We start from the raw sequence: 18,528 nt of genomic DNA on the forward strand, positions 1-18,528 counted from the left end.
ACTCAGTGGATAAGGAATTGGCTGGATGGTCACACTCAAAGAGTTGCAGTCAATGGCCCAATGTTCAAGGGGAGAGCAGTGACGAGTGGCGTTCCTCAGGGGTCACTCCTGGGACCAGTGCTGTTTAACATCTTTGTCAGTGACACAAACAGTAGAATTGAGTGCATCCTCAGCAGGTTTGCCAACAACACCAAGCTGTGTGGTGTGGTCAACACACTGGAGGGAAGGGATGGGCCATCCAGAGGGACCTGGAGAGGCTTGAGAGTGAGCCCGTGTAAACCTCATGAAGATCAACAAGGCCAAGTGCAAGGTCCTGCACGTGGGTCGAGGCAATTCCAAGCACAAATGCAGGCTGGGCAATGAGTGGATTGAGAGCAGCCCTGAGGAGAAGGACTTGGGGATATCAGTGGATGGAAAACTGAATAAGCAATGTGTGCTCACAACCCAGAAAGCCAGCTCTATCCTGGGCTGTGTGACCAGCAGGTCGAGGGAGGTGATTCTGCCCCTCTACTCTGCTCTCGTGAGACCCCACCTGCAGTACTGTGTTCAGCTCTGGGGCTCCCAGCATAAGAAGGACTTGGACCTGCTTGAACAGGTCTAGAGGAGGCCATGAAGATGATCAGGGGGCTGGAGCACCTCTCTGATGAGGACAGGCTGAGAGAGTTGGAGTTGTTCAGCCTGGAAGAGAGAAGGCTCTGGGCAGACCTTATAGTGTCCTTCCAGTACTTAAAGGGGGCTACAGGAAAGATGGGGAGGGACTCTATCAGGTAGTGTAGTGACAGCATGAGGGGTAATGGTTTTAAACTAGATTTAGATTAGATATAATTATGAAATTATTTCCTGTGAGGGTGGTGAGACACTGGAACAGGTTGCCCAGAGAAGCTGTGGCTGCCCCCTCCCTGGCAGTGTTCGAGGCCAGGTTGGACGGGGCTTTGAGCAACCTGGGCTAGTGGAAGGTGTCCCTGCCCATGGCGGGGGGGTTGGAACTAGATTATCTTTAAGGTCCCTTCCAACCCAAATCATTCTATGATTCTATAATTTTGAGATTTGTCTTGTACACATCCCTATGTGAAACATCCAATTCTACCATTAAAAATGTGATTGTGTCTGATGCAGTGAGACTCGGAGGTAAGAAGCAGCCACAACACTTGATGAAAAAAGAGTGGAAACCTTGTAAGTCGAGCAGCTGGGATCATCACTTCTGGGAAGTCTTTACTCCTGGAAAATGCCTGTTGAAGCTGCCAAGCCCCCCCCATTTTCCCCACCGGAGTCAACAGCAATGAACCACTAGACCAGTGTCTTATACTTTTAAAACCCTTTTTATTAAAAGAAAACAGGGGAAACCAGCTAATAAGCATTCTGTAATTTAGAAGAATTGTTCCTGTTAGTGTATTAATCTCCAGGAACAGAAGTTCCTGGATCTGACTAATGGGCACAACCCACCCCCAAGACCAAGATCCAGTGAGGATCCCTTACCTCAAACTAACATGTGTTTAAATTGTTAAACTTGACAACGAAAAAGCAAGTCCCCTCTACTTCAGGCAGGGATGTCCAGAGAAGGGCTCACCCTGTACTTTTGTCATCCTCTGCAAGAAAATCTTGTGTGAAATGCAGACCAGAGAGGTTGTAGATGCCCCATCCCTGGAAACATTCAAGGTCAGGCTGGACAGGGCTCTGAGCAACCTGATCTAGTTGAAGATGTCCCTGCTCATTGCAGGCGGGTTGGACGAGATGACGTTTAAAGGTCCCTTCCAACCCAAATCATTCTATGATTCTATGATTAGAAACAAATCTTGAAGGATATATAAACAATTTAAGTCTTCAGTAGAGGTAGGTGGGTCCCTTGGAGCTGTGACAATTTGTCATCAGATGTGCTTCTAGAGACTTGTGTGGTTTTTTTTAGTTAAGAACCTAGTAGCAGCTTAAAAAATACAGAGGTTTGGAGTGAAACTTGCATTTTTTTCCCACTGGTATTAATTGGTCAGGTAGTCCATGGACCAATGTGCAATGGAATCATTTGGGAAAAAAAACACACTTTCCATATGCTAGATATGTGTGATGTCACTACTGCCAAATGGAAATATTGCAAGTATTGCAGTAAATTTTGCCACAGACAAAGGTGGACTTTATTTCTACTAGCACCCACCATGCCATGTTACCAAGCTGTGGATATGCTGAAACAGAAAAACTGGCAGCTATTAACAGCCCAATAGTGCTTTCTCCTCTGCTCCTCCTTGTTCCCCTCTCCCACAGCAAAGAACAGGCTGGGATGGGGACAGGGACCAGGCTGTCCCTCTCGTCATCAGGTTGCACTGGCTCAGCCACAGCATGAAGCCACAGCCTCACCCTGCACCCAGATTTTCACAGACGCACTCTCTGTTTCAGAAGTCACTGGAAATAAACGGCCTCACTGAACAGAGACAGTGTGCATGTGTGTGTGTATGGAGGGGTAGACTGATGCTGTCCCTTTACATAATAATGATGTTTATACTCAGGATAATGAATTACCAGCTTCCCCAATGACAGTGTGCAGGCACCAGCCTTCAGTTGTATATGCACATAGCACCATCAGTAATGTAGAGATGTTTCCCGCGTGCCGTGCAAGCTTTGCTGCCCTTGTTGCAAGTGGGAATATTTTCCAGGCCATTGTCCCTGTCCCTTACACCACCCTGGGGCTGGCTGAGGCCAGGGTTAACCAGGTCCTGGCTTGAGCTGCCAACAGCCTCATCAGCACTATGATACCTGTGGATATGACCCACACTCATGCCTGTGTTTCCCTTCCCCAGTGAGCTATGTGCCATGGCACAGATGTTGCAGGAGGCTTTACCCAAAACTGCCCCTGTAGGAACGATTCTGAGGTCCTCTCACCAAATGTCCTCATTCACCCTAGACAGAGATGGGCTGAGTTGTGCTCAATGTTTGGTTACAGCAATTTAATACTGGTACAGCCAGGGCTGGCTAGCTGCGGCCCGTCAGCTTCGGTACCTGAGCAAGTAGGTGGTAACTTGGGAAGCCCCCATAAATCATAAACTCACAGTTGACCTGAACCAAACAACCTTGAAGTTCCCACAGGCAGGGAAAAGGAGAAAGCCTTGGTCTAAACTATGGTTAAGCCATTTTGTTTATAGATGTGGCCTAAGAAATAAATGCTGGAAAGTGCTGGTGAGAGGGAGTAATAAAAAAGTAGGGTAAACAGAATCATTGTGGCACAGCATATATCTTCTTGTTTCTTAGATTTCTCCTGTTGCTTCTTCTTACCATGTGCAATCATACTAGGCCATGCGCTTCCCACTTGAATTAATCAACATTTGCACTGGATAACTGACTGTAAGTGGAGCTCAGGGTAAGAAGGCAATCTAAAATACATCCTTATTAACCACTGCAGTCCTCTGTGCTCGTTAAAGGTGATAGCAATTTACTATTTATTATGCCCTTTCATTTAGTATTTCTCTTTTCAGTTTCTGCCTGAAATCTACCAGCACAGAGGGGAAAATATGACACTAACTGTCCTTCACTCTGCAGGGAAAAGGATAAAAGCCAGAGGTCTGTGGGAACAGCAAAAAGACGTATTTATAAAAGAGTCGCCTCCATTCTCTTGCTTTGTACTAAATTTATTTATTAGAAATACAACTGAGTAATCACAAGGGCACTGTCAATTTAAAAATTACTGTGTCTCTGCCTGGAAATTACTTACTGTCCCTTGCTACAAATAAAACCATAGCTCAGTATAAATGAAAACAAGGCAGAAGTAAAAGTCTCTGTTATTCTTTGCTTTTGCTTTTCTTTCCCCCCACTTTGTAAATTCACACAGCCCTCTACCTCTTGGCAGCCCTCTATTGCCTCTTTGTATTTACAATCACTTCCCTTTTCAGAGGTTTGTTGTATGGTTGAAGCAGAGGGAAAAACATTTTCATTTAAAAAATGGCATCAGGAGGTGGGAAAAAGACAGAGAACCCCCCCCCCTGCACTCGTAAGCCAACTGAACTTAAAGTGAAAGGTAAAATGTAAATGAAAAGAGCTTATTTTTTTGCCTTGGTATGATTTCTGGTAGTGAGTCCATTGCTTACTTTTCTGTCATTTGTTGCCATGCTCCTTAATCACCTTATTTTTATTAGTTATGAATGAGTGTGCATTTCTAGAAAGGGAGAGGGAGAGGCAGCTATTGCAGTGGGGCAGCAGCCTCCCACAGCCCGGGGTGGCTGGGTGCCCCAGGGATGCGAGCTGCCCCATGCCCCACTCCCAGCCCCAGCTATCCAAACACAGCAGGTCGGCCAGCTCTAAATATCATAAAAGTTATCATTAACAGGTTCTTGTTCCTCACCTTCTGGTGTTTGACCCTTTGCGGGTCAAGTTTTCCAGATAATCATTACAGTTGGAAATTTGCTGTTTCTAAGAAGTGAAATGAAAACCGCAGAAGACAGCAAACGCACAGCTCGTCGCAGCCCAGGGGCAGCAGCAGTCCCCTCTGAGCCATCACAGCCACTCGTCGTGCTTCCAGTGTTTCTGGCCAAGGCATCTTCTGCTGTGTGCTACTCCTCTTTCTGGTGATTAGCCCCTGGGAAACTTGTGGGCAATGCCAGGAGGATTGTTTCCACCTTGGCTTCCCCTGCAGCCCCACAGTACAGCATGTCTCTCAAACCCACATAAATGTCTTATCCAAGCAGAGCCTGGCTTCATACAGGGGTCTCCTGCTTACCACTACAGAATCAGGTACCACCACTCCTTGTCCTCCTCTAGCCACACACAGAGACAGAAGTGTCTACAAAATCCCAGCAAGATCATTCAAGATTAAATCAAATATTTTTCCTGGCACTAAATTTTAGCTTGAACCACAATTTTGCCCAGCTCTACTCACCATCCAGTGTCCAAGATATTGGAAACGCATCATCTACCCTGTGTGAGAATGTTTTGCTGCAGAGGTTATGCAACTCTGTTCATCGGAAAGCTCCCTCAAAGCTTTCCTGCCTTCCCCTTTTGGAGCCAAAACTAGCATGGGAGTGCCATGACTGTGACAATTCTGCCAGGTCTCTGCAGTGAGGTTCCCCAGCTGGAGGACCCTGCCCTTCTCACCATCTTCCAGTGGGTGCACACACATTGTCTGTACCTCTCTTTGGTGACTAGAAGCTCTAGAGTGGAGTTGTTCCCTTCCGTGGCTTGTGGCAGTGGATCAATAGAGATCTTGCAGAAGTAAAGAAAACCCTAATTCATCCCCTCTTGCCCAAGTGCTCTCCTATTTCTATTTGTCTTCTCTGAGTTTGGGGAACAGCCCTTCACAAGTAAAGCATAAAAGTCAGGAAACAGTTATTACTACAGCATATTGCTTCCAGCATACAGGTTATTACAGAAATGCTGTAAGAGACCCCTTCACTGCAATTTTTTAACTGCCTTATTATAAGTATGCTTTCCAAATCTTCCATAAGCTTAGCACTGAGTTATGCAATAAGATTTGTCTGAATTCATATCCATTTTACACTCAGGAAAAAAAGGGCAAATATTTGGTGAACCCATAATAAATTAAGGATGGATGGATGGATGGATGGATGGATGGATGGATGGATGGATGGATGGATGGATGGATACTAAGAGCAGAATACTCTATTCTTAGAATTACATAAATAGGATTTAAATAGAATTTCTCACAGAGGTTGCGCAGAGACATAATGGGGGGATCAGATTTCTAATGCACCAAGCTATTTTGGAGTCTAGATGAGTTCTCTCTGTGAAAATTAAATTTTTTCCAATGCCTCCAAAAATAAAAAGAAAAATTGGTGAACTTTATTTTAATCAAATGCTAAGTTTATTTAAGTTACTTTTCAATGTCTAGAAGTTGCTTTATAGGGGGGGTTGCACTGAGGGTTGATTCCAGGAAATGAAACCACAAATTCCAACTTGTGCATGAGTATTCTGGGCTCTTGGCAAGGCAAATGTGAAGCCCCATCCTCCTTCAACATGTACCACAGGTTTGCTTTGTGGGACAAGCTGATCAGACCCTCCACGCTCTGAATGACACTCTAGGGAAGGGGTAGCAATCAGGCACTTTCACACACTTCCACAGGTACCAGCAGGTCAGCAGTGCGATGCTGAACAGAAACACACTCCTGAGGGATTTCAAGACAAATGACTTTTTGCTCTTTATATTACTGTTGTTCCTGCTACTGGCTTCTTGGCCTTTGTCCCCTCCTGTGGCCCTTGTGCTGGACCAGTGCTCTGATGCAAAAAAGTCCCCCTCTTACAGCCTCCCAAGCAAACCTGCAAGCACTGTAGAGTCAGCTTCTCTTGGGTTATTTAAAGTGGACTGTATGTACACTCCTCATATTGCTTAAAAGCCGTTTACGAAGCAGTAGACCCCAGGGAGCATTGTTGGCCAGCAATCCACCTCTCATTTCTTTTGCCCCACCAGCCTGAATATTTATGAGGTGGCATGTGATTTGATGGTATCTGGTTCCACATGTAATGCTGATGTCATGTGTTTTAGATTTAAAATGCCAGTTTCATTTTGTAGTGCATAATAATTTGTTTCTTTGGCAGTCCATAAAGAGTTGCACCGAATTTTGGCATGTCTGGAAGCAACAACGTGGAAGGGGAAGCAGGAGGACTTAATGTAGGGGTTGTACCAAGAGTGGTGCAGTTTACATTCTCTGCCTAAAACATCGGCCGACATCAAGATATGTCTATGCATGTCTGGAGTAATTTCTACTCCAAGTACTTGGCCAGCAATGATGAATAAAGTCTTGCAGTATCTGGACAATGAGTGTTTGATGTTAAGGCCCACCCAGCATCATCTGATGTAAAGATGGTGAAACTGAGGGAAAGCATCCTGCTAAGATTACAATACCCATGTACAAGAGGGAAGTGAATCAATCTTGCACAGCTCCCACGGCTTCACTAGAACCATCCTTCCTCTCTCAGATATGGGCACTGTCAGACTTTGGCTGTATCTCCTCTAAACACTGTTTTGATTAGAGGCAGCCCACACCTTCAAGTCTCTTTTTTTTTTTTTTTTCTAAAATTAAGAGTCCTGGATGTAATCTCTCTATCAAACCTCCTACCTAGTTTTGAGCCAGTTCCCAGTGCAGAACAAGAGGGGGGTACATTTGGGAAACAGATGCTCAAAGAAATAGACAAACTGGATAAAGAAATAGAAAACCAATTTTCTTTTTCTGGACTGATGAACAGAATTTAGATCTCTAAGGGAATAATAACAGCAACCAGCGAGGCATGCAATACCCTGCAGTAAATAAAGGTATGGCCATCAGATACACTCATGTATGATATTTCTTAGGAAACAGAGTCCTTCCAGCAGCTTCTGCTGCTCGCAGAGGTGTCTGTGCCATGCTGGAGCTTCCCAAACACTTTGGGCTGGATGTTGCTCCCCAGGCGATGGGTGCTAGCACAGTCCCACAGGCATTTCTCCATCATTGCACCGGGGACATGTGAACTTCAGGATGGTATTTCTGGAGGAGTTGTAATTTTGTAGTGCTGTAAGCAAATTCATTCTAAGGGGGATCACTTCCTGTCCAGGCCAGCATAAAAAGCACCCTGCTAGTGCACTGCTAGCTGTATACATGCCAGACCTACAGAAGGTGGGTATAGACTCTGCGTATAGACTCTCTCCTGTCTTTGCTATTTGTTCTGCCCAGATCAGAAATATTCTATCCTTGTGAAAGCACCATCCTGCCTGCACAGGTTGTATATGAATTGTCATTACTATCTCAGCTCCATCAGTCTGGGGTAAGACTTTCTTATATAGCTGTGCTGACAAAGATGGGCTGTGACTAAAGGATTAGTTGACATCTACTTTACATAGTAGTGTAACTGCACTACACTACACTGCACTACACTGCTGTGTTTTATTATTACGTTTACATGAATACAGCTGTATCAAAATGAAAGCTCCTGCTGATCTCCTAATAGCTCATCCCAGCATCCATATCTGAATCAGTAGGAAAAACTGTGCAGATAAAGTCTAAGGAAGAGCTGAGAGAGAAAAAGTAAACACCCTGAAAACTGACAAGAGGGATTCTTAGAGGAATTACTTGCACAACCTGGTTCCTGAAATAAACCCACCTATTACTGCCAGTGCAAGCTCCCACGGCTCTGGGTGCTCGGTGGGATGACTCATGGAGACACCCAGCTGTCACTGCTGCCTGCAGACAAGAGCCAGCTCCCTGGGGACAGGCAGGACAGGACATCTGTGCCGTTCCCATCCCTCAGGGAAGGCATCAGGCAGCCTGCACATCCTGGAGCCCATGCAGGGCTGCTCCACACCCCAGAGGGTGCAGGTCCATGGCAGGGTTTGACCCCAGACCCATGCACACTCTGGAGCCACTTCGGCAGTGTGGGCTGATGAACGCAGAAAGACCCTGCTTGGGCTGCACTGAGTGCTCCAGTGACCCCTGAATTTACCCACCAGTGAGGTTAGCCTCTGCCAGCTTATAAAGAGCTGCCTGCTGCTGTCTGTAAGGTCAAGAGCTCTGCAAGTAGAGGCAGGGGACGAAATCACAATGTACCAGGTCAAGCCATTGAATAGAATCTTACTGTATATTGTGACTTTAATTTCCTATTTCTCTCTATGCCCTGGTTTGCTCTCTGGCCTGAACTGGCTTTCCCCACTGAGGCAAATGGAGAGTTAATACTAACTAGACAGGTGGGCATAGTTGAAGAAAACAAGCCTAGAGGAAACCAGGGTTTTCTTTAGGACTGGCACAGCAAAAAAAGCCAGTGCAGGTCCAGAACGAATGTTCTGGGTTTAGTCTGACTATATTAATCTGTTGAACCGTCAGAAAAAAGTACCCAGGAGAGCAGAGGATGTCACCAAGACAAGAGATGGTAAGACCCCAGCCCATTTTCAGCTCGGAGGAAGAGGTGGTCTGTCCACATTTCTTTTCATCAGCTCTGTCTGTTGGCCTTATAAAAGATATTATCTCTTCCAGTATACCCTGCCCTGCTCTCTGAGGCTCTCTTGGTGACACAACCACAATTATTTTCTCAGCCAAAGCACTCTAATACCAGAGTGAAAAGCACATCACACATGCCTTGGCAGGTTGACTGGATAAGGTTATATACAGTATGACAGAGTTTTGGTCTTATTACTGACCTGGCCAAAAGCTCGTAAGAACTGAACAGCTTGTTCTCATGACATGTCAAACCTCTTTTCCAGACCAGAGAGCTCTGAATAAATTTCAGCAGGCAGCAATCACTTAGATGGACTTTGAGGTCCCCACTCTGCCACTGGTCCTTAGAAGAGACCTGAGGGATGCATTTCTGCATCCCCTGTCAGAAAGCATTGATCAAAACAGAGCAGTGAAAGATCCCCAGCACCCAGTGATGGAGCTGTCAAGTCCACTACAGGGTGGTCAGGACAAAACCAATTCACAATACATACACACGCCTTTTTTTCTGTTAATGAACTGCAAGCAAAAAGTGTTTTGCAAATATGATTGCTGCTCAAAACTATTAAAAAATGAGTGTAGAAATTTCAACATACAGCCTGCTTTAATTTCCCACTGATGGGAGGAATTGGCTTATAGCAGTATTATGTGTAAGTTTTACTTGAGCTCCTAATATATTTTGCAGAATTTCACCCTTCTGTTACTTTAAAATAAATGTCTGCAGCAGTTCTTCCTTGGGAGAAAAGCCTCGAGTCATTGAAATGCATGTGACCTGAATATAGACATCTGCGAATCCTGCACAGCCTGGAAAAATAGCTGTGACTGATAGAACTTCAGAGCAAGAAGTAAAGAGACTATCACTCCAAAAGGGTGGAAAACAAACGTGGTGTCACTGTTGGCAGAGAGACTCAGAGAGCAGTAAATAATTTGGTTGGGTTGGGGTTTTTTTTCTGCTAACGGCATAAATGTGTTCTAGTGCAACTTAGAGGAAGAGTTGGACTGAAGACACTACAGCCCCTTACATCTCACATCATCCTCCCAGTTCTGCAATTCTTAATAAAATCAAACATACTCATTTACTGAGGTAGACATATTTATTACCTACAGCTGCAACGGCCTCAGTGGAAAAGAAAGATGCATTAGTGATCCTGGAAACATTGTTTCCTGGACCACATGATGTATTTTACAGAGATAAATTTTCTGGGTATTTGTGGGCTCTGGTCCCTGCTAGTCTGTCCCACTGCCCTAGGAGAGCAACCACTGCTCCCAATATATTCCTCTGACCTGTTTAATTAAAAATTTCCAGCAATGTCCAAGTCAGTACCTCTCCAGGCAGCCTACTCCACTTCTCACTCCCTGTGCCATCAGAAACCAACCCTGCATGTCTAGCCTAAACTGTCCCCGATGCCTTTCAAAACAACAGGACTTCTTGTCCTGTCCTCTGAGTATGCAGATGACCTTTCAACCTAAGAAGCTTCTGCCGTACAGAGTGATCATGGCATTTCTCAACACTGCCCTGTCTGAGAGCAGACAGAGGTGCAAGTTTTGGGAGTGTGTCAGCAATATGCAGTTTCTCTCCACTCCAGCCCTGGGAAAACCATCCAGCCAACACTGTCCATTGTCCCCAGCAGTGTCACTGCTCTGTCTCACCCATCAGAGCTCCTTCACCAAGCCCTGTGCAACAGGGGAATGCGATTAAAAAGGTCATCCTGCTCCTCCTTCTCCATCAGTTGCAACTCCTCTGGAAAGAGCAGCCATCTCCTCTGGAAAGAGCAGCCGTCAGGAGCAAGGGGTGCAGAGTGTAACTTTGGTTGTACTTACGCAACTTCAAAGAAAAACTTGAAGGAAGAATGTTCAAAGAAATATGTGAGTTATTAAGACTTAAAAATTAGGCGAACCACAACTCAGCTCCAGAAAACTGGTGGGCTAGGTTCAATCTGGTTAGCTCTCTGTGTGCCCCAGCAAAGTCCATGAGTAAAATAGGCCTCCAAAGTTGGACAAAAGCAGCAGATCCTTTCCTCTGAATCTGGCTGTGGAGACTGCAAGAACATTTGGCCAGGGCAAGCTGCTGGTGATCACAGTTTTATCAACAGCTGGGAATAGTTTGTACACAGAAGATTCATCACCCCTTTGCCATGACAGTGTATCATAAAATTTGAAGTTAAAAGGAATGTAATCTCACTTCTCATCAAAGAGAAGAAATTTGTTGTGTGTTGGTCTTTCCTTTTTTTTTTTTTCTTAAGACAAAAAAAAATATTATCCCTTAAAATCTTCCTAACCCAAACCAACCTCAAATGCGAAACTCTGCTGCTCTATTTATGGCTCAGTTCCTTTGTGTGACTGTGCTTAAAACTTTTTCAGTGATTGTTGTCTTGGAACCCCTCATTCTCAGCTTACTGTAAATATTAACTGTTTAGGGTATGCAATATCCTTATCTAAGCTAAACACAGCAAGGGAGAGTTTTATCTCATCTAATGTGAACTGTCAAAAAGTTAGGTGCCTCTTTAGTAAAGGTAACTTTAAGACAATTAATTAATTAATTAATGTTAGGGTAATTAATTTAAGGGTACATTCCCAATCTAACCATCTAGTGCTGGAGGGAGCAAGGCATCTCGCAAGAGCAACTCCTCTCTGCCTCAGGCAAATGGGGTGTGTGGGGACCTGCAGCACCACACCAACCACAGCAGAGCAGGGGACATGAGATGTGCATTTTGGATGGCTGCTGTTAGATGAGACACCTTCATCAGAGACTGGGCATCTGAAGGAGCCCCTGTTGCTTGGTCACATTTTACATTGCTCTTTCCTGCAAAGCTGTTTGAATACATCACTGCCTCCCTGCCTCCCACTGCCCCTCACTGCTCTCACAGCTGAGCATCTTTCATGTGAAATTAAGCATGAAAGGTTGGCAGAGCTCATGGAGTCCTTGACATATCTTCAGGATATACTCTCAGTCTGGGATCCCTCTTTTGGCCATAGCCATTTGCTTTGTCATTGTTTCAGACAGGGATTGTTCTGACAGGGCACTGGAAGAATTGGGTCTGGGGATAGATGAGTGGTATTTGTATGATAAGGAAGGTGTTGCAGCTTTTCCTAAAGGTAGAGCAGCTTTTAATTCACTTAAACTCCTTCTAGAATGTGTACTGCAGCCAGATATCTTGGAATAAAACTCTGTCTCCCACTCCAGCAGTGGTAGCTGGAGAGCCATGCTCAGGACATCACTCCCATCTAAGAACTTTGTTTCTCGTGCTAGGTGAGAACAATGTTGTAATTAAACATTTCTCCATGAAAATGTAGCTCAGTTATGAGAACAGCAGTGTCCTCCCTGATCTGGCAGGCTGGGGTCCCTCCCCAGGACCCTTGCTTTTGCATAGGAGTGAAGGTGGAGAGGGCAGCCAGGGCTGGAGGTGTGGGCATGCGTGGGGACCACGACGGCCCCACTGGGGAGGGTGGGCAGACAGCACTGACAAAGCATCGTCACTTGTAACTGAATTACCAGCACAGGATTTCTGACTAGACTGATTTTAGTGCTACCCGTATTACTGAAATAAAGCCCATGAAAGAGAATTAGCTGGAGTCAGTGGCTGTAAATCAACCAGTCCCCAAATCTCCAGGATGTTGAGGGATAAGAAACGCATGTACTTGTAAGCACTCTTAGGCTCACACAGTGGACTCCTTGGAAAGCTGGTCTGCATTTCATTTGGTATGTCCAATTAATAATAAGTACAGTACAAGCTATATATACTCCCCTGTTTCAATTTTTGCTTTGCTAAAGATGCCATGACTCCAGTCTTCCCCACTCTCTCTTTTCTTTTTTCCTATTCATAATATTTGCTTAAAAAATGCTCCTACCATTTCAGTTCCGTATTAATTGCAAGTAACTTCTAGCCGCACCCCACAAACATGTCTCACAAATTAAAATAAAATACATTATTTTGTAGCCACATTAGGAAAGAAAGCTGGCAAAGGCTAAAAAGGAGAATACTCCATGATGGATTAAATCAGAAAACTTAGAATTTTTTGTAACATGAGTGCCAAGAATTAGACGCTTAAATTCACACTAATTTCATAATTCATACTAACAGCACTGAAATCTGATTTTCTGGGATGCTGAGTAACAGAAAGCTCTAAAGGAGCTTTCCCAGGTCATATATTCAGATGTTCAGATAGGAAATTGGGAGTTTGGCTTTAGGTCCCCATTTTTCCCGTGCCAGGAGTGGGTCAGCGCTAGATACCAGCTAGATGAGTGGTTGATTCTCAACCAGCAGTGGAGCTGGGACCATGCACCACCACTTGTGCCAGGGTGCACCAATGTACGTCACCTCATCAATGCCCTCTGACTTTGGCCTTGTGTCAATCCCCCAATCTGAAAATTAACATTCCCTTCCCATTCCCCACAGCCGTGTCCCTCTCTGGGGAGTGGGCTGAGGGGGGTCCTGCAGAGCCAGGTCACTGTCCCCAGCCCCCAGCCCCAGGAGCTCAAGGCCAGGCTGTTTCAGCTGTTCCTTTTATAGAATGGTGCCACTGCTACTCCACCTCTCCCTTCTCCAGTCATGGAATTAAAAATACTTCCCTGCCCCTCATTATTCACCTCAGCAGGTCAAGGCAGGACTTTGATCTAAATGGAAAGGCATTCCCAGGGATATGGTTACATGTAACTCATGCTAAGAGGGCTCCTCGGCATCAGGCTTTATCTTCGCTGGGTAAGTTTTAATGACATGCACATGAGGAGGTAGCTGTGGGAACAAAGCAAGCCTGTAGTAGAACTCTGATTTAATAGATCTAAAAATCATATAAAAGATGGGGCCATTCCTTGGTATTCTGTGCTTCCTTCCTTGGATGTTTTCTGCTGAGAACACATCTACCTTGATGTTTGTTTTCACTCAAAGCAGTTTATGGGTCATCTAGCACACAGAGAATGTGTGATCTGGGACAATTTCTCTGCTCCTAGAGCCCCATGTGCTCCTGTTTATGTTATACCACGGGAGAAATGAGCTCTTTTACTGTTTGGCATTTTGGCAACCACCCGTCCCTGTGGACTCCAGGCGAAGAATGCTGCTGGATCCCCAAGTCTTCCTTCATTCAACACGGGGGGACGTGTTTGTGGCCAACTGTGGGTGACTTCATCACCTCCACCCTGTTTCTGTGTGTCATTTTATATCAGACAAAAATATAATGGGCCATCTTTCAGTAATTATTGTAACAGCCCTCTTTATAGCTCGTCATCTTCACAAAACAAGGAAAGGGAACATTTTTAAATTGCTTATGAAAAGTTTATGTGGATATTAGAGCTGGAGCTTTCTTTCTTTTAGGCGGGTTACTTAGGGTTTTATGCCACTTGCTTAGGTCAGTTCTGCGTGAGGGTTTTGCTGAAGGTGTTTGATTTAAAGGCCTCTCTTTTGGTCGTGACAGCTGTGGGTGAGCCAAAGCTCTTGGAAGAGCTGGTATTTATTAATTTTTTTTGGCTTGTAGCTTTTTCTGACATCCAGAACCTTAGGTTTTATATTTTCTTGAGTATTTTTGGAACAGGGTAAGGAGTTCAGGGGGTAAAATCAGTTTCCATCGAAAGGGTTACATCTGTTGTTACTGCTGGTCATCACCAGTGCTGAGCTGTAGTTCATCTCAACCCGAGGTTTTGCTGTACCAACTCCAGTGTCTGATTACACCCAGAGCACACCAAAGGGAAGAAATGAAGACATACTAACGCTGATCCTTGTTCCACCGACATGGCTATAAATCCGAAGGCTCTCCATTAAAGTCAGCAGTGTCACACAGGTGTGAGAAGTGACTTGCTACAGGCAGCCACGCTTACCTTGCTGCAATCCCAGTGGCTATTTTTCACGTGGGTGTCATCGCCCATTAAACCTTGCTGGGTGAATGGAGATGAGTTTTTCTCTGAGAAGGGTGCTAATGAAACACAGCTCTGCTGGCTTTCCCCATGCATCCAAGGTAAGCAGGGCATTGTGTGGTGGCTACTCAGGGTCTGCCCTGTACCCTTGGTGCAGCTTTCTGCAGGCAGCTCACCCACATGGGACAGTGGCAATGGGGCAGAGAAATAAGGTACAGGAGGTGCTAAACAGGCTGTCAGGAGCCCACCTTGATTCAGAGCTGCTGCCTGGCCCCAAGCTGCCATCAGGAATTAATAAAGCAGCCCTGACACTCCTGTAAGTAACAGAAAAGTTTTTTAAAGCCAAGACTAGTAGTAAGGTCTCACCTGCCCATCACTTGCCACACACTGAGGGTTTGAGGGCCGCCAGTGCTGTTCCTCCACTCCTCACTGCTTGTGTTTGCGTGGCCCTTCCACCCTGGTTAGGGATGTATCTTCTCCCGCCCCAGCCTCTCCTGCCTGGGCTCATGGGTGAATGTTCAAGAACAACGCTGTGGTTACAGCGAGGTGACTCTGACACCCCTCTACCATGCAGCCACCAGGCACAGGCAAGGTCGGGCTCTGCAAGTAACGTGTTCAGAGAGATGAACATCTTGTTGAGTGTGGCAGCCCCTCTCTTGGAAGTCAAGATTACAGCCTACACCTCTCATGAGGACCCATGGTCACAGGATACCCAAGTGGGTGGCATGCTCCATCCTTGGAGCTCCTGAGAGGCTCCATGACAAAGCAGGATGCTTACAGGAGAGATGGGCCTTTGGTCTGCTTCTCCCCAGCACTGGTAAAATACGGTCCATACCAAGAGCGAATACATCATCTCAGGCTACCCCTGAATGCTCCCTACCTTACACTTTGCAGACAGCTGCCTTTGGGTGAGGCTCAAATCTCTCAGGCTGCAGGGGGTCACTAAATATACACTTTGCATATTTTGGAGGAATGCTGTGAGTCCTGGGATGCAGGAGGCATGATGGCATCTTGCCGTCTGATTACAGAAGTACTAACCAGAAAGATACTTTTCCAAGTGAAACCCTCTAGGGAATTCAGTTTAACTTTATGCTTAATTACAGGATGACATGGGGTCATACTTTCTGGCAAATTTACTGTTTGTCAGAACTGTGTTTTTAAAATAACCTATCATGGACAAGACTGGACAGATTGAAAGAAAAAAAAAGAAAAAAAAAAATCAGGGTCTCTCATTTCCCCCCATTCTTGACTTCCCAAATGGCAGGATTGGTGGAGAATGAATTTGTAATATGCTACAGAAGTCAAGAGGTTTTGGTCTGTTATCAGACAGATGATGGTATGGTGAACACGTGGCCAGCAGTCCTTTCTCCAGGCCGTGTGTGCCTCCTGCCCACAGGCCCCAGCAGCAGCAGGGTGAATGCAAGAATCAGAATTTGTGTCTTATTTCCAAAGCCAGAGAAAATTCACTGGTAACCTGCAAATGCAAAATCTAATGGCACCCGGTGCTTCCAAGGCTGATGATGTATGTCTCAGTCAATGTCTCTACCTTTTATTTCATTGTAGTTTCCATGCGGGGAAATAATATACCTACTGAGGCTCATGTCAACATAAATGATTTCAGGTAACTCCATGGGTATGCATGTGAAGGATGACATTTCTCAACAAGAATAAAAGCATGAGAACCTGCTCTTAAGTTAACGTGCCATGCAAAATGAGCTGGAAGTCATCAAGACTGTGAAAATGCCTTTCAGTCTGGAGATGGGACCCCCGACCAGCAAAGACCTGCAGACAGCCCTGCTCATTACTCTGGCTCTCAGCTTCAGTATTGGAAAGTGTTGCTTCCTATGGAGTTTATTGTCAAAACACTCTTTATGTCTGCTAGCAAAATATAAATAACTCCCTTTGTTTTGCAGTAAGGGTACCCTTGCCCGGAGTCATCTCACATACATTTAAGCACTTAATTTGGACACCTGAGATCAGGATCACTTTAGACTTCCTCTGTAGGTGTCCTTCCTACCCCTCTTTGCTGTTGGTGTGACATCCATAGTGGGAACTCCTCTTGGTGGTGTCCCAGCAGGTCCCTGAACACCTGCTTTTTCGGATTTTCAGGAAGGTCCATCTTGTATCTCTGTCTCCCCAGAGCACTCCGATGTCTCACAGCTTTTAGGACTGAATGGTGCCTAGAGTGATTTTGTGAACTGCTCCCAATCATGAGGATAAATTGTGTGAGGATAAATTAAAGTAGTGTGTCGGTGAGGTCCAGAAAACTCTGCCCCTGTCATAAGCTGTGCTCTCACCTGCTGCAGCTCATGAAGCAACATGTGAGGGCCCATTACGAACTGGAGGACATTGAAGGACTCCTAGGAGTTACCCTAACTTGTGAGAAGGCTGCAGAATCCCTCTGCAGCCCTGGGAGAGAGAGCACATGGCAGGGAATGACTGTCACTTCTGCAGAGAGGTCAGCCAGACCCAAATACATTTTCTTTAAAGGCACTTTCTGCTTTTTATTTTGTTATCAGCCTGCTATTAGGCTGCCTGAGGATATCTGAAATGCACAGTTGCTCTCTTTAAGTACATGCCATCATTTACAAGACATGTTGTCCTTCTCTCTAGAAAATATCAGAGTAACTCCTCTGCAATCTGGAGCCTTTGTGCCCGTGTCATACCGGTACGTGGCACTGAAAGACATAAACCACAGCTACTGGAGGGCCTGCATGGATTCCTTACTATATGTGTAATGGAAACAGGTGAAATTTAAACAGTACACTTAAGTACTTGTCCCCATTAGGGTTTTGTATCTCTCCTTTATTTAAAGAATACATTTCTGACACTTAAAAGAAGTTAAACAACTGTGTTTGAAAGCTTTAACATAAAGCAGCCTCAACACTGTTCTTTCTCTTGAGAAAATTGTTCAAATCACTATTAAAATGTCTGTGTTGAGAATATGGAAATGTTTAGATTAAACAGTATATTTACTTTCTAAAAATGGATTAAAAGTACAAAATGGGAACCAAATATACAAACACACAGAAAACGCACATGTACACGAAAACAGTTAAGAAACAACAGATGCAACAAGAGTTTGGAAAGAAGGTAGTACCAGGGCCATCCGGGAAAGAATGCGCCCTAAAATACTGAGCTTTGGCCACTTTAGCTAATGTGGCACTACCAGCACAGATTAGTGCATGTTAACAAACACAAGTGAAATCAAGAGTATTTTAAAGTTATATTGTGTGATGGCCTTTGCTTAAAGTGGTATCCTATAAGAAGAGGGTTGAAATAGTTATGAATCCCCTTGGATCTATTACAAATCCCAAAAAGAAAACTGCAGTCTTTTCTTTGTTTTGCTAAGTAAGGGGCAGCTCCTGGGTGACTAATAGGGCTAACAATGTTGGACAGAAATTATTTTGTCTTTGTGATCTTCTCTGGTATTTCTGTATTCCTCACTGTGTGCTTGGAAACTGCAAGGAGGAGGCAGGTATTCCATCATTTTGTGCAAGGGGTATGAGGCGTTAGCAAACCTGTCTTATTTCAGCTGTTTATTTCCCCCTTTTAAACACTGCTACAGTCTCATCCTTCTGGCCATATGTTGGAACCTGCCTTCGTGTCCAGGATTTATTAAAGGGTAACATCTGCTCTTGCAGTGCCAGTGCACCTCAGACACTCTTTTGGATATAAGCTATACTGATCAGTGATTTTTAATTTGTTAGCAGTTACTGTTTAACATCCCTTTCAGTTACTGCTGGATAGAAAATAACTCCTTAACACTACATGGTGCTAAATATCATCTAA

The sequence above is a fragment of the Athene cunicularia genome (assembly GCF_003259725.1).
Source record: "Athene cunicularia isolate RWA chromosome 1 unlocalized genomic scaffold, athCun1 chr1_part1, whole genome shotgun sequence".
Lineage (NCBI taxonomy): Eukaryota > Metazoa > Chordata > Aves > Strigiformes > Strigidae > Athene > Athene cunicularia.